This window comes from Ambystoma mexicanum, unplaced genomic scaffold (assembly GCF_040938575.1).
Source record: "Ambystoma mexicanum isolate Mex_15411 unplaced genomic scaffold, UKY_AmexF1_1 Mex_scaf141, whole genome shotgun sequence".
Taxonomy (NCBI): Eukaryota; Metazoa; Chordata; class Amphibia; order Caudata; family Ambystomatidae; genus Ambystoma; species Ambystoma mexicanum.
This window is the reverse complement of record NW_027182371.1, coordinates 302851-317079: the sequence shown is the minus strand read 5'-3', so window position 1 is coordinate 317079 and position 14229 is coordinate 302851. Positions and strand designations below refer to the sequence as shown.

At 47.9% G+C, this 14229-nt stretch overlaps 2 non-coding genes across 2 annotated transcripts; both read right to left on the bottom strand.

Moving 5' to 3' along the window:
- Positions 1–1453: 1453 nt before the first annotated feature.
- On the bottom strand, positions 1454–1572 carry LOC138553892 (5S ribosomal RNA). The gene has a single exon (XR_011297195.1). It is a non-coding gene; the product is annotated as a 5S ribosomal RNA (ribosomal RNA).
- Positions 1573–12438: 10866 nt separating this feature from the next.
- On the bottom strand, positions 12439–12557 carry LOC138553891 (5S ribosomal RNA). The gene has a single exon (XR_011297194.1). It is a non-coding gene; the product is annotated as a 5S ribosomal RNA (ribosomal RNA).
- Positions 12558–14229: the final 1672 nt, after the last annotated feature.

Here is a 14229-nt window from a genome sequence, read left to right as displayed (position 1 = left end):
GCAGAGGGCGATGTTGGTTGAAGCCCTTACCTTCTCTGGCTGGCGGCCTACAAGACCAGGAAAGAAGCAGGCCCAGTAACAGCAGCTGAGGCCCCCAGCCCAGCCACGCCTAGGCAGGCATCAGCTTAAGGCTGACTCTCTACCCCACTGCTGCCCCAAATTGGTTTGGCAAAAGTTTGCAAAGAAGATGCCTGTAAATTTAACTCACGCCACACTAGCACTCACCCAGGCGTCGGTTCCTTACAAAAATAGAAAGCACCTCTAAAAAAGAAGAAATAAACACACACACAATTTTCCTGCTGCGGTCTCCTCGACTCTTTGGAAGGCAGAGGGCGATGTTGGTTGAAGCCCTTACCTTCTCTGGCTGGCGGCCTACAAGACCAGGAAAGAAGCAGGCCCAGTAACAGCAGCTGAGGCCCCCAGCCCAGCCACGCCTAGGCAGGCATCAGCGGAAGGCTGACTCTCTACCCCAGTGCTGCTCCAAGTTGGTTTGGCAAAAGTTTGCAAAGAAGCTGCCCGTAAATTCACCTCAAGCCACACTAGCACTCACCCAGGCGTCAGTTCCTTACAAAAATAGAAAGAATCTCTAAAAAAGAAGAAATAAACACACACACAATTTTCCTGCTTCTATCCCCTCGACTCCTTGGAAGGCGGAGGGCAACCTTCGCCGCTGGTGGCCTTCACATGCAGGAAAGAAGCACACCCAGGAACAGCAGCTGAGGCTCCCAGCCCAGGCAGGCTTCAGCTGAAGGCCGACTTGGGAAGCACTGAGGCCAGACCCTGGGCTCCTGGGTCCCTCGGTTGAAGGCTCGAGGCCAGACCCCTTGGCTCCTGTGTCCCTTGGCTGAAGGCTCGACCAGTGCTCGACCAGGCTCGATCAGGCGAGATATTAGGTAGCATGGGGCCCAGCTGGGACTTCTAGGAAGCTTAGGGTGACGGCCGCTTCTGCCCCATCATCCAGAGGCCTGGCTATGGAGAGGCATGATGTGGCCTCCCTCCCTTCCTGCCTCTTGTAGGCACTTCTCCCCCGTGAGCACTTCCCGCTCCAAGTGTCCCCTTGTCTCCCAGGGTGCACTCTTCCTCTAGAGCCCACATATGCAGATGAGGCCCATCCACTTGCCTCCCCTAGCTGTAGGGGGCCTTGCGCGTCCACTGGAGAGAAAACGGGGAGACGCTGGAGGTGCTTTGCCAGGGACACGAGTGGCCCTTTCTGGCTGCATCCACCCACCCGAGGCGGCGAGCTGCTGCCCTGGCTTCAGTCTCCTGCTGCTCCAAGTTAGTTTGGCGACAACGTGTCCGCCTCTGACGGGGCTCTGCATTGGAGCGAGGGCTGCTGTCTGCCCCTGTGCCTTTTTCACGCGCCGTGTTTGTTAAAATTAAAAGCGGAATGGAGGAAAAATGTAGTTCAAGACGGGGAAGACGAACGCCGCCTATCGGGCACAGAGTAGCAAAATGCCTACAGCACCTGGTATTCCCAGGCGGTCTCCCATCCAAGTACTAACCAGGCCCGACCCTGCTTAGCTTCCGAGATCGGACGAGATCGGGCGCATTCAGGGTGGTATGGCCGTAGGCGAAGAGTGCGCCGATTCCGAGCCTCTTGTGCTGTGTCGGCTCCTCCGACGTCCACTGCCCTCTTGCAAGGCTGAACGCTGTCCTCTGCAGTGTGCTTCTGCCCTTCTTTTTGCCTCAAGCTCAGGAGCCACAGCTGCCAGCTTGGAAAAGCAACGAGCGGCTCCATGCACCCACTTTTGAAATACCCACTTGCCTACTCATGTTTGCAAAGAAAGTGTCTGTAAATTCAGGCCAAGCCACACTTGCACTCACTCACCCAAGCATCCGTTCCTTACAAAAATAGAAAGCACCTCTAAAAAAGAAGAAATAAACACACACACAATTTTCCTGCTGGGGTCTCCTCGACTCTTTGAAAGGCAGAGGGCGATGTTGGTTGAGGCCCTTACCTTCTCCGGCTGGTGGCCTACAAGTCCAGGAAAGAAGCATGCCCAGTAACAGCAGCTGAGGCCCCCAGACCAGCCCAGCCCAGCCCAGGCAGCCATCAGCTGAAGGCTGACTCTCTACCCCAGTGCTGGTCCAAGTTGGTTTGGCAAAATTTTGCAAAGAAGATGCCTGTAAATGTAACTCACGCCACACTAGCACTCACCCAGGCGTCGGTTCCTTACAAAAATAGAAAGCACCTCTAAAAAAAGAAGAAATAAACACACACACAATTTTCCTGCTGCGGTCTCCTCGACTCTTTGGAAGGCAGAGGGCGATGTTGGTTGAAGCCCTTACCTTCTCTGGCTGGCGGCCTACAAGACCAGGAAAGAAGCAGGCCCAGTAACAGCAGCTGAGGCCCCCAGCCCAGCCACGCCTAGGCAGGCATCAGCGGAAGGCTGACTCTCTACCCCAGTGCTGCTCCAAGTTGGTTTGGCAAAAGTTTGCAAAGAAGCTGCCCGTAAATTCACCTCAAGCCACACTAGCACTCACCCAGTCGTCAGTTCCTTACAAAAATAGAAAGAATCTCTAAAAAAGAAGAAATAAACACACACACAATTTTCCTGCTTCTATTCCCTCGACTCTTTGGAAGGCAGAGGGCGATGTTGGTTGAGGCCTTACCTTCTCGGGCTGGCGGCCTACAAGTCCAGGAAAGAAGCAGGCCCAGTAACAGCAGCTGAGGCCCCCAGCCCAGCCCAGCCCAGGCAGGCATCAGCTTAAGGCTGACTCTCTACCCCACTGCTGCCCCAAATTGGTTTGGCAAAAGTTTGCAAAGAAGATGCCTGTAAATTTAACTCACGCCACACTAGCACTCACCCAGGCGTCGGTTCCTTACAAAAATAGAAAGCACCTCTAAAAAAGAAGAAATAAACACACACACAATTTTCCTGCTGCGGTCTCCTCGACTCTTTGGAAGGCAGAGGGCGATGTTGGTTGAAGCCCTTACCTTCTCTGGCTGGCGGCCTACAAGACCAGGAAAGAAGCAGGCCCAGTAACAGCAGCTGAGGCCCCCAGCCCAGCCACGCCTAGGCAGGCATCAGCGGAAGGCTGACTCTCTACCCCAGTGCTGCTCCAAGTTGGTTTGGCAAAAGTTTGCAAAGAAGCTGCCCGTAAATTCACCTCAAGCCACACTAGCACTCACCCAGTCGTCAGTTCCTTACAAAAATAGAAAGAATCTCTAAAAAAGAAGAAATAAACACACACACAATTTTCCTGCTTCTATCCCCTCGACTCTTTGGAAGGCAGAGGGCGATGTTGGTTGAGGCCTTACCTTCTCGGGCTGGCGGCCTACAAGTCCAGGAAAGAAGCAGGCCCAGTAACAGCAGCTGAGGCCCCCAGCCCAGCCCAGCCCAGGCAGGCATCAGCTTAAGGCTGACTCTCTACCCCACTGCTGCCCCAAATTGGTTTGGCAAAAGTTTGCAAAGAAGATGCCTGTAAATTTAACTCACGCCACACTAGCACTCACCCAGGCGTCGGTTCCTTACAAAAATAGAAAGCACCTCTAAAAAAGAAGAAATAAATGTAGTATGCCATGTGTTCCTTTATGACGTCCTGCATGCCGCGAGGTTAGGCTAGGGAATGTTGATGTTCAAAGCAGGAAACGAAACGGAGGCCAGAGAGAGACATAAGGAGAAGACTGTGAGCGGCATGCAGGGCGCCGGCTGTGATCTATAAATAAACATACTTTGTTTATTTTAACTTGTGTGGACTGGCATACCTCATTTTGGCGACGAGGACAGCCGGCGTCCCAGAACCCACAGAAACCAGGAAGGATTTAATCCAGAGCGGAGCTCCGAGCCGCTGTGCAACACTGTGCCTGGCTTGTGCTGCATGATAAGAAGAGGGAGGAAGAGCAGATGCTCCGAACTGACGTTAATCAAACGTTGGTTTGTGCTGATATTTCATCATTGTGATGATTTTTTTTTTTTTCTTCTTGTCTGTCTAACTCGAGTTTGTTAGACACGATCCCATTGGCCACACCACTCCGCTTCAGAGTAAAGGACCGCCGACTGCATGACTCACCCTTTGAACTTAGGCAGAATGAGGAGTAAAGAATAGACTCCTCATCCTCTTCACAGTACATATTAAGAAGCAGATCAAAACGCAATTCAGGATAAATAGTATTCTGGTTTCCTCTCATACTGACATAATACAGAAGAAGTATGCAAGGTATTAGCATACAACCCCCGGCATGTTTTCTTCCAACACCTGGACAGCCTGTTGTAAACTGGCTAGAATGGAAAGAGTTTTGGCTAAACTATGTTCAGACCATTGATCAAGAAGGTTTGTCTGCTCATAAAAAGAAATCACTACTGCTTCATGCTTTGGGCCTAGAAGGACAGAGAAAATACAGGGAATTACCGGATTTGCCTGTGGATGAAGCTGGAGATATTGATGAACACGAAAAGGCCATAAGGCAACTAGACAAATATTATACTCCTGAGACCAATGTAGCCATAAACAGGTATAATTTCTATACCAGAACTCAAAAAGAACATGAATCTATTGAAGACTATGTATCAGCTCTAAGGGTACTATCACGCACATGCAGATTTGGCATTGGGATCACACTAGATGAACTCATACGAGATCAAATTATCATACATGCCAAAGATAGTCTGCTTCAAGACAGACTTTGGATGGTAGGAAACCCATCTCTGCCAGAAACAATGGCCATTGCCAAGCGAATAGAACACAGTCAATTGTGCTCTAAAGAGATAAAAAATAAGAAACAAGAAACTGTCATAAACATGCAATTACAGAATGATAAATTCTCATTGGAATCTGGAGATCAAAATATAGTCAATGCAATAAGAACAAAAGAACGTACGGAAAATCACCTGGTCAAGACCAATAGGACAAGAGGATTTGATAATAGAGGCCAGTCAATGAGAGGAAGAGGATGGGTGAGACCCGAAAATAAATCAGCTCCAGCACAATCTAGAGAAGCTGATAGATGCTTCAACTGTGGAAGATTAGGACATTTTGCTTATGCCAAGCATTGTCCTGCAATTGGACAAAAATGTGGCAATTGTGGAGGCAAGGGACATTTTGCTGTCGTTTGTAGACGGAAAAAGAGAATCTCGGCCATACAGGAGGAAGAGGAAGATTCGGACGAAGACAGGGTTTTTGCCATTCGTGAACCACCTGAGGGAGATTTCAAATGCCCAAGTTGTGTCATAATAATTGACAACTGGAAACTCAAAGTAAAAGTAGACAGCTGTTCACCATGGACGATCATAACGAAGAAAACATGGAACAACTTATTGGCATGTGGTCTAAAAAGTAAATTATTTGAACCTGATATTAAAAACCCGGGTGGATTTGAAGGCTCGACAATTAAGTTAATTGGTTGGTTTTCAAGCATCATAGAATTCAAAGACAGGCGAGCGGAAGTGAAGATATATGTTGCAGAAAAAGGAGTTAACGTCATTGGTTGGAGAGATCAAGCTGGTTTACGAATCAGATTGGATCCTTGTGAATCTGAACAGGTTCTGATAGTAAACTCCAGTCATAAACAGAAAGGAGAATCAAAAGCCCTAGAAGATAAAGGAAACAAGAAATTAGGACTGTTGAAAGACTTTTCACACAGAATTCGATTGAAAGATGGAGCAATACCTGTCAGACATGTCAAGTCAAGACCTATACCTTTCGCCATAGCAGACAAAGTGGAACAAGAATTAACTAAATTGGAGTCTGAAGGAGTGATCGAAAAGATTGAGTCCTCGGAGTGGTCAAGCCCCATTGTAGTTGTAATGAAAAAATGTGGGAAAGTCAGGATTTGCGTAGATCTTAGAGATGTTAACAAAAACATTATTGTTGACATCTTTCCACTTCCAGTCATATCAGAAATGCTGAATCGCATAGGTGATGCAAATGTATTTTCAACTTTAGATCTTTCCAGTGCATATCATCAGATAGCTTTAACGGAAGACTGCAGAGACATCACTGCATTTATAACTCCACATGGTTTATATAGGTACAAACGCATGCCATTTGGCTTGGCATCGGCTGCGGCTGTTTTTCAAAGGGTCATGGAACACGTTTTGAAAGGGTTGAAAGGCATTTTTGTGTATCAAGATGACATCATAGTATTTGGTAAAGGTCGAGATGAACATGACATGAGATTGAAAGATGTTTTACTAAAGTTGGAGAGTGTTGGTTTGGAAATTGAAAAGAGTAAATGTAAATTTGGCATGTATGAAGTTGATTATTTGGGACACACGGTAAATGGCAATGGTTACAAACCCAAAAGTGATGCAATGAAAGCAATCAGAGAATCGCCTAATCCCTCTAATAAGGATGAACTTAGGTCGTTTTTGGGCCTGTGTGAATACTATAACAAATTTGTCAAGAAGTTTGCTAACATAACAGAACCTTTAAGGAAATTGTTAAAGAAAGATGCCAAATTTGAATGGAATGACAAGTGTGATGAAGCAGTGAATTGCATAAAGAGAGAAATATGTGACTCCACAGAATTGGGCGGTTATGTGTTTGGGAGGTCAACCAAGGTTACAGTGGATGCGAGTGGAAATGGTTTGGGAGCGGTACTTTCTCAGATTGAAGAAGGTGGTAAGGAAAAGACAATATGTTACGCCTCCAGGGCAATTTCAGATACAGAAAGCAGGTATTCCGTAATTGAAAAAGAACTTTTGGCATGCTCATGGGCAGTAAACTATTTTAGAAAGTATTTGTGGGGTTGCAAGTTTGTTATACAAACAGATCATAAACCACTTGTAGAAGTTTTGACAGTTAAAGGCATGTGTAGGGCTTCACCTAGGTTAGCCAGATTAAGCATTAAATTACAAGATTATCATTTTGTGACAAAGTATGTTCCAGGTAAGAGGAATGTTGTTGCAGATTATTTGTCACGGCTGCCATTAAAGAGTGTGAGTGTAGAATCTGAAAGTATTGAGGAGATGGTGGCAGCCATTCTTGAAGTAACCTCGAAGGAAAAATGGTTAGATGAGATCTCTAAAGATGAGACGTTAAATAAGATTGCAAATTTTACAATGTTAGGTTGGTCTGATAAGAGATCAATTGATGGAGAATGCATGAAGTTTTGGGAAGTGAAAGATGAATTGTCCATGGAGGAAGGATTTTTGATGAGGGGGAATAAATTGATACCTCCAAAAGCATTATATAATGAGCTCATAGAAAAAGCGCATCAGGGTCATCCGGGGATTACTGGTACCAAATGCAATGTGCGATCTGTATATTGGTGGCCAGGAATGGATATTTTGATTGAAAGATTTGTTAGAAACTGCTGGCCTTGTCAAAACAGCGACAAAAGTTGTAAAAGTTTTAAGTCAGAGCCGCTTGTTATAGATAAAGGAGAAGCTCCCTGGATGAAACTTGGAATTGATATTGTCGGACCATATCAGAGACTAATTGGGGATAAAAGGTTTTTAATTGTATTGATTGATTACTATTCAAGTTGGGTAGGATTGAAAGCTGTTAAAAATATTGATTCAAGAGAAATTATTAAATTCCTTAGTGAAATCTTCGGGAGAGAGGGTTTTCCCAAATCCATTATCAGTGATAATGGTGTTCAATTCAAAAGCAAAGAAATAAGAGAGTTTGCCGTCACATCTGGGATTTTATGGAAATATTCTGCTTTGTATCATCCCCAAACAAATGGTCTAGTCGAGAGATGTAACAGAATGGTTGTAGAGACAGTAGAGTTGGCATTGAGGAATAACATGTCTGTGGAAGAGGCACTTAAAGATAGGTTATGGAGCACAAGAATGTCAGTCAAAAGAGATCTAGGAGTATCTCCGTTTGAATTGATGAGAGGCAGAGCCCCTAACACATTACTTACTCCAGAGTGGGTGAATTACAAAAGGACATCAGAGCATAGAGATAAAGGAAAGCATTGTAAATACTCTGAAAGCAAAATTAATTGGAATAATAGTTATAAATGTAAAGTTGGAATTGTACCAGGAGACATGGTAAGGATAAAACTAGGGCGTGCTGTTAGAAAGGGTGAGTCCAAATACAGCAGACCAGTTAAAGTTATACAAGTCCTAGGCAAAGCCATAAGAGTAACGGGTGGATCAGTATGGAATATGAATAGAGTAAGCAAATGGAATTGGGATTTTAAGGATAATAAAAGATTTTATCCCAGGCAAAATCACAGGCAGGATCAAAGTAATTGGTTTGGAAATGATATAGGTTTTCAATATAACATAAGAGACATATTGAATTCAGATACTAACGTCAGACCTCAAGTTAGGGAGAGACACATGCATGTAAGAGAGGACCAAGTTGCCAGAGCGGATAGTCAAATATTGAGAAGCAATGGTCAAGAAGATACTCATTTAGAGTTTGAATCTGTCCAAGAAAGTAATGGCACTGCTACTAATGATGATAGAAACATGGAGGGAAGTCAAGAAGGTTGTGTGGCTAGTGGAAGTATGTACAACCACAGAGATAGAAAATTGCCATTCTGGACAAAAGACTATGTCATGGGAAAATAATTAATTATATTGCACACTACCAATTTTGTTTTATACATAGCAGTTGGGTTAACCTACATTGTCAACATGTGTTTTTATGTTTGTTGTTTTCTTTCACACTTCTGGTTAAAAAAAAAAAAAAAAAAAAAAAAAAAATTATAATAATAATAATTTAAGGGGGAAAGGATAGGTGTTAGTTTTTACCACCATCCACAGCCACACATGGTTCCCAAGTTTCTAGGTTCTTTCACACTATTTAAAATGTAATGTTTATGGATTGTTCACGGCATATTCCTAAAAATGTGTTTTTCTCTGAAAAGGGGGAGGTGGTGTAGTATGCCATGTGTTCCTTTATGACGTCCTGCATGCCGCGAGGTTAGGCTAGGGAATGTTGATGTTCAAAGCAGGAAACGAAACGGAGGCCAGAGAGAGACATAAGGAGAAGACTGTGAGCGGCATGCAGGGCGCCGGCTGTGATCTATAAATAAACATACTTTGTTTATTTTAACTTGTGTGGACTGGCATACCTCAATAAACACACACACAATTTTCCTGCTGGGGTCTCCTCGACTCTTTGAAAGGCAGAGGGCGATGTTGGTTGAGGCCCTTACCTTCTCCGGCTGGTGGCCTACAAGTCCAGGAAAGAAGCATGCCCAGTAACAGCAGCTGAGGCCCCCAGACCAGCCCAGCCCAGCCCAGGCAGCCATCAGCTGAAGGCTGACTCTCTACCCCAGTGCTGGTCCAAGTTGGTTTGGCAAAATTTTGCAAAGAAGATGCCTGTAAATGTAACTCACGCCACACTAGCACTCACCCAGGCGTCGGTTCCTTACAAAAATAGAAAGCACCTCTAAAAAAAGAAGAAATAAACACACACACAATTTTCCTGCTTCTATTCCCTCGACTCTTTGGAAGGCAGAGGGCGATGTTGGTTGAGGCCTTACCTTCTCGGGCTGGCGGCCTACAAGTCCAGGAAAGAAGCAGGCCCAGTAACAGCAGCTGAGGCCCCCAGCCCAGCCCAGGCAGGCATCAGCTTAAGGCTGACTCTCTACCCCACTGCTGCCCCAAATTGGTTTGGCAAAAGTTTGCAAAGAAGATGCCTGTAAATTTAACTCACGCCACACTAGCACTCACCCAGGCGTCGGTTCCTTACAAAAATAGAAAGCACCTCTAAAAAAGAAGAAATAAACACACACACAATTTTCCTGCTGCGGTCTCCTCGACTCTTTGGAAGGCAGAGGGCGATGTTGGTTGAAGCCCTTACCTTCTCTGGCTGGCGGCCTACAAGACCAGGAAAGAAGCAGGCCCAGTAACAGCAGCTGAGGCCCCCAGCCCAGCCACGCCTAGGCAGGCATCAGCGGAAGGCTGACTCTCTACCCCAGTGCTGCTCCAAGTTGGTTTGGCAAAAGTTTGCAAAGAAGCTGCCCGTAAATTCACCTCAAGCCACACTAGCACTCACCCAGTCGTCAGTTCCTTACAAAAATAGAAAGAATCTCTAAAAAAGAAGAAATAAACACACACACAATTTTCCTGCTTCTATCCCCTCGACTCTTTGGAAGGCAGAGGGCGATGTTGGTTGAGGCCTTACCTTCTCGGGCTGGCGGCCTACAAGTCCAGGAAAGAAGCAGGCCCAGTAACAGCAGCTGAGGCCCCCAGCCCAGCCCAGCCCAGGCAGGCATCAGCTTAAGGCTGACTCTCTACCCCACTGCTGCCCCAAATTGGTTTGGCAAAAGTTTGCAAAGAAGATGCCTGTAAATTTAACTCACGCCACACTAGCACTCACCCAGGCGTCGGTTCCTTACAAAAATAGAAAGCACCTCTAAAAAAGAAGAAATAAACACACACACAATTTTCCTGCTGGGGTCTCCTCGACTCTTTGAAAGGCAGAGGGCGATGTTGGTTGAGGCCCTTACCTTCTCCGGCTGGTGGCCTACAAGTCCAGGAAAGAAGCATGCCCAGTAACAGCAGCTGAGGCCCCCAGACCAGCCCAGCCCAGCCCAGGCAGCCATCAGCTGAAGGCTGACTCTCTACCCCAGTGCTGGTCCAAGTTGGTTTGGCAAAATTTTGCAAAGAAGATGCCTGTAAATGTAACTCACGCCACACTAGCACTCACCCAGGCGTCGGTTCCTTACAAAAATAGAAAGCACCTCTAAAAAAAGAAGAAATAAACACACACACAATTTTCCTGCTGCGGTCTCCTCGACTCTTTGGAAGGCAGAGGGCGATGTTGGTTGAAGCCCTTACCTTCTCTGGCTGGCGGCCTACAAGACCAGGAAAGAAGCAGGCCCAGTAACAGCAGCTGAGGCCCCCAGCCCAGCCACGCCTAGGCAGGCATCAGCGGAAGGCTGACTCTCTACCCCAGTGCTGCTCCAAGTTGGTTTGGCAAAAGTTTGCAAAGAAGCTGCCCGTAAATTCACCTCAAGCCACACTAGCACTCACCCAGTCGTCAGTTCCTTACAAAAATAGAAAGAATCTCTAAAAAAGAAGAAATAAACACACACACAATTTTCCTGCTTCTATTCCCTCGACTCTTTGGAAGGCAGAGGGCGATGTTGGTTGAGGCCTTACCTTCTCGGGCTGGCGGCCTACAAGTCCAGGAAAGAAGCAGGCCCAGTAACAGCAGCTGAGGCCCCCAGCCCAGCCCAGCCCAGGCAGGCATCAGCTTAAGGCTGACTCTCTACCCCACTGCTGCCCCAAATTGGTTTGGCAAAAGTTTGCAAAGAAGATGCCTGTAAATTTAACTCACGCCACACTAGCACTCACCCAGGCGTCGGTTCCTTACAAAAATAGAAAGCACCTCTAAAAAAGAAGAAATAAACACACACACAATTTTCCTGCTGCGGTCTCCTCGACTCTTTGGAAGGCAGAGGGCGATGTTGGTTGAAGCCCTTACCTTCTCTGGCTGGCGGCCTACAAGACCAGGAAAGAAGCAGGCCCAGTAACAGCAGCTGAGGCCCCCAGCCCAGCCACGCCTAGGCAGGCATCAGCGGAAGGCTGACTCTCTACCCCAGTGCTGCTCCAAGTTGGTTTGGCAAAAGTTTGCAAAGAAGCTGCCCGTAAATTCACCTCAAGCCACACTAGCACTCACCCAGGCGTCAGTTCCTTACAAAAATAGAAAGAATCTCTAAAAAAGAAGAAATAAACACACACACAATTTTCCTGCTTCTATCCCCTCGACTCCTTGGAAGGCGGAGGGCAACCTTCGCCGCTGGTGGCCTTCACATGCAGGAAAGAAGCACACCCAGGAACAGCAGCTGAGGCTCCCAGCCCAGGCAGGCTTCAGCTGAAGGCCGACTTGGGAAGCACTGAGGCCAGACCCTGGGCTCCTGGGTCCCTCGGTTGAAGGCTCGAGGCCAGACCCCTTGGCTCCTGTGTCCCTTGGCTGAAGGCTCGACCAGTGCTCGACCAGGCTCGATCAGGCGAGATATTAGGTAGCATGGGGCCCAGCTGGGACTTCTAGGAAGCTTAGGGTGACGGCCGCTTCTGCCCCATCATCCAGAGGCCTGGCTATGGAGAGGCATGATGTGGCCTCCCTCCCTTCCTGCCTCTTGTAGGCACTTCTCCCCCGTGAGCACTTCCCGCTCCAAGTGTCCCCTTGTCTCCCAGGGTGCACTCTTCCTCTAGAGCCCACATATGCAGATGAGGCCCATCCACTTGCCTCCCCTAGCTGTAGGGGGCCTTGCGCGTCCACTGGAGAGAAAACGGGGAGACGCTGGAGGTGCTTTGCCAGGGACACGAGTGGCCCTTTCTGGCTGCATCCACCCACCCGAGGCGGCGAGCTGCTGCCCTGGCTTCAGTCTCCTGCTGCTCCAAGTTAGTTTGGCGACAACGTGTCCGCCTCTGACGGGGCTCTGCATTGGAGCGAGGGCTGCTGTCTGCCCCTGTGCCTTTTTCACGCGCCGTGTTTGTTAAAATTAAAAGCGGAATGGAGGAAAAATGTAGTTCAAGACGGGGAAGACGAACGCCGCCTATCGGGCACAGAGTAGCAAAATGCCTACAGCACCTGGTATTCCCAGGCGGTCTCCCATCCAAGTACTAACCAGGCCCGACCCTGCTTAGCTTCCGAGATCGGACGAGATCGGGCGCATTCAGGGTGGTATGGCCGTAGGCGAAGAGTGCGCCGATTCCGAGCCTCTTGTGCTGTGTCGGCTCCTCCGACGTCCACTGCCCTCTTGCAAGGCTGAACGCTGTCCTCTGCAGTGTGCTTCTGCCCTTCTTTTTGCCTCAAGCTCAGGAGCCACAGCTGCCAGCTTGGAAAAGCAACGAGCGGCTCCATGCACCCACTTTTGAAATACCCACTTGCCTACTCATGTTTGCAAAGAAAGTGTCTGTAAATTCAGGCCAAGCCACACTTGCACTCACTCACCCAAGCATCCGTTCCTTACAAAACTTTAAAAAAAAACTCGGAAAGAAAGATGGAAATAAACACACACACAATTTTCCTGCTGGGGTCTCCTCGACTCTTTGGAAGGCAGAGGGCGATGTTGGTTGAGGCCTTACCTTCTCGGGCTGGCGGCCTACAAGTCCAGGAAAGAAGCAGGCCCAGTAACAGCAGCTGAGGCCCCCAGCCCAGCCCAGGCAGGCATCAGCTTAAGGCTGACTCTCTACCCCACTGCTGCCCCAAATTGGTTTGGCAAAAGTTTGCAAAGAAGATGCCTGTAAATTTAACTCACGCCACACTAGCACTCACCCAGGCGTCGGTTCCTTACAAAAATAGAAAGCACCTGTAAAAAAGAAGAAATAAACACACACACAATTTTCCTGCTGGGGTCTCCTCGACTCTTTGAAAGGCAGAGGGCGATGTTGGTTGAGGCCCTTACCTTCTCCGGCTGGTGGCCTACAAGTCCAGGAAAGAAGCATGCCCAGTAACAGCAGCTGAGGCCCCCAGACCAGCCCAGCCCAGCCCAGGCAGCCATCAGCTGAAGGCTGACTCTCTACCCCAGTGCTGGTCCAAGTTGGTTTGGCAAAATTTTGCAAAGAAGATGCCTGTAAATGTAACTCACGCCACACTAGCACTCACCCAGGCGTCGGTTCCTTACAAAAATAGAAAGCACCTCTAAAAAAAGAAGAAATAAACACACACACAATTTTCCTGCTGCGGTCTCCTCGACTCTTTGGAAGGCAGAGGGCGATGTTGGTTGAAGCCCTTACCTTCTCTGGCTGGCGGCCTACAAGACCAGGAAAGAAGCAGGCCCAGTAACAGCAGCTGAGGCCCCCAGCCCAGCCACGCCTAGGCAGGCATCAGCTTAAGGCTGACTCTCTACCCCACTGCTGCCCCAAATTGGTTTGGCAAAAGTTTGCAAAGAAGATGCCTGTAAATTTAACTCACGCCACACTAGCACTCACCCAGGCGTCGGTTCCTTACAAAAATAGAAAGCACCTCTAAAAAAGAAGAAATAAACACACACACAATTTTCCTGCTGCGGTCTCCTCGACTCTTTGGAAGGCAGAGGGCGATGTTGGTTGAAGCCCTTACCTTCTCTGGCTGGCGGCCTACAAGACCAGGAAAGAAGCAGGCCCAGTAACAGCAGCTGAGGCCCCCAGCCCAGCCACGCCTAGGCAGGCATCAGCGGAAGGCTGACTCTCTACCCCAGTGCTGCTCCAAGTTGGTTTGGCAAAAGTTTGCAAAGAAGCTGCCCGTAAATTCACCTCAAGCCACACTAGCACTCACCCAGGCGTCAGTTCCTTACAAAAATAGAAAGAATCTCTAAAAAAGAAGAAATAAACACACACACAATTTTCCTGCTTCTATCCCCTCGACTCCTTGGAAGGCGGAGGGCAA